Below are 2,776 nucleotides of genomic sequence, written 5' to 3' on the forward strand. Positions count from 1 at the left end.
CTTTTTACAACTTGAATGTTATTAGATTATGAGTTGAAATAAAGTTAAAAACTGTGGAAAAATTATTTCAGCCTTGCTTTATAGTGTTTTCTAAGTACAATTTAGAGAACTAGATTTTTCTACTTTTGCCTGATGTTAAGAGGAAATTACATCTACAACTATTTGGTTATCACCTATGCAAGTGTAAGTTAGTTGAAGTTATTGTCATAACTTGAAACCTAAAATTGGTCATTGATCAATTATTTGGTCTTAAAATCAACAAATTTAAACTTGAAAAGAAATGCAAGTGAAGAATTTTAGTGAAATTTCTTATGCACCTTTGAACTGGTAAATTTTTATTGCTTATTGTAACTCCATGAGAGGAAAATAATTGTATTTAGCTCTAAGCTACAATTGATGAAATTTGCTATTTAGGGAAAAAGTCTTTGGGACTGTAACTGATTTTTGTTTTGAGGTTTTGATTCTCAGGTCTAGTTGCCAGAGGGATCATTAAGTCAGTAATCCACCATACAAGAGAAATGTCACAGGGCAGCTAGGTGGTGCAGTGGATAGAACACTGGTCCTGGAGTCAAGAGGTCCTGAGTTCAATTTCAGCCTCAGACATATAAATAATAGTTACCTAGCTGTGTGACCTTGAGCAAGTCACTTAACCCCATTGTCTTGCAAAAAACCTGCAAAATAAATAAAAAATAAAAATAGAAAATAGAAAAGATAAACTGAGAAGAGAATAGATTTAAAAAAAAAAGAAGTGTCACAAGCTACTCAGGGGAAATGTGGTCCTGAACTGTGAACAAGTGGAGGTCTGTGTCTGAGAAAAGCCAAGAGAATGACTTTGGCCTCAGCCTGAAGTTAGTCTCTTTTGGCTTAGTTTCCCTAGTGTGCTTCTTTGAAAAGGAATATATTCCACTGCTTATTCCTGAGTCTGTCTATGAAGTGGAATTGCTATTGAACGATTGGTTGTCAACTGTAACACTTACCTGAACAAAGTTAAGAATGTTTGATCTATGAGGGCAGCTAGGTGGTGTGGTGGATAGAGCACTAGCCTTGGAGTCAGGAGTACCTGAGTTCAAATCCAACCTCAGACACTTAATAATTACCTAGTCATGTGACCTTGGGCAAGCCACTTAACCCCATTGCCTTAAAAAAATCTTAAAAAAAAAAAGAATGTTTGATCCTGTTGCATATGTGTTAAGTCATCCAGGGATAGTTTTGAATACTGCAATTCCTCCTCAAACAGGTCTTGCTAGGTAGGGACAGTTTTATGCCCTCTCTCAGCAGGAAGCAGCTTCAGAAGACAGAACCTTCATCCCACTTCCCAAATGTATTAAGTCCCAAATTGCTTGAACAGAGAAATATGAGGTAGAGAAAAAAAAAAGGTCTATAATTAACCTATTTCTTTCTGTAGAAACAACTTGAAGCCTACCCATACATGCATCCTATTGACTATTTTACAGAACTACTCAAAGACACTAAGTTGCCTCCTCAGGACATGCACAATCTATGTATTACCCACTCCTTAATCCATTTCTAGCTCTACCCTCTTTCCCTTACTTGTTTCCCAGCACATAAACCAGAGTGTTCTTCTTTATAAGCCCTGCCCTTTTCCCATGCTGATTATTGCTATCAGCCCAGTTATAATAATCTTGTAACTGTTTTGAATTTCTCTCTTTATGTTTTTTATTCCCTGCTGCCTGCTGCTGATTGGCCCAGTTGTAAGACTTGTAACTATTTTAACTTTTCTCTTTACTTCACTAAATTTCCAGTACTATTTAACTCTTTTACTTTGCTACTTTAACAGAATAAATTTCTTCTTCTGTCCCAAAATACCCCTGGTCAAGTATCAATCTTTTAAGTGAATTCATTCATATTTGCTCAAACCCCTGAAGCCTTTTAGTCAGCAACAAGCATAGCAACTGAAACAAGATAAAACATAATTTCATCTACCTCCTTACTGAGCTAAGAATCCTGCATCTCTCGAGGTTTTGCTTGCATTTTACTTTTGTTGAAGTTAAATGGTGCCTTCTTATATATGAACTATCCTGTTGGCAAATCCTGTGGAGTACTTATTTTTCATTTAATAACTTTTCAATTTCTCCATCATTTTCATCAAACTAGTTCTAATGTTTGCCAGTGTTCTAGCCTTGATGAGTAAATGAGCTACTATACACCAAATTTTTGAAAGTTACCTACTCCTTTTCTGTTCCACTATTACCAACACTGTCTTAGCTCAGCTTTCCCTCCAAGTTAGCAACAAACTGTTCATTCAAAGAATGTTAATATTAAGTTGACATTAAGTCTTCTGGTAGACATCTTGCCTTAGGGTCCCACTTTTTTTGAATGCAAATGTTTAGTTTGGAGAGGATAAGCCTAGCATTGTACACCACAAATTGCCTTCAGCCTCACATTCTGCTTGTCTCTTCTTATAATGACATGGTCTGTTAAATACCAAAGGTTGCTGCAAAGATGAATACACTTAATTTTATTGAGTTTAGTTAAACCAAAGAAAGTGTTGGTGATGAGGCATGAGATGTAGGGAGTGACCAATGCTGTTGCTGCTTCTGACTTCATTCCTCCTGAGGACTCCCTGCCATGTCCATTAGTTTGTCCCTACTCTGGCTTTAGTAAGATTGTCTTCTTTTAGCACATCGATAATGAAGGTCACTAGGTCTTCATTAGGGTCCTCCTGACCTCATTATAGTTCATCTTGGTGGGAGCAAACACACTGATGATGGTGGCATTGGCACTTCTCTGTAAATGGCAATCACATTGTCTCGAG

This window comes from Macrotis lagotis, chromosome 1, assembly GCF_037893015.1.
Source record: "Macrotis lagotis isolate mMagLag1 chromosome 1, bilby.v1.9.chrom.fasta, whole genome shotgun sequence".
Lineage (NCBI taxonomy): Eukaryota > Metazoa > Chordata > Mammalia > Peramelemorphia > Peramelidae > Macrotis > Macrotis lagotis.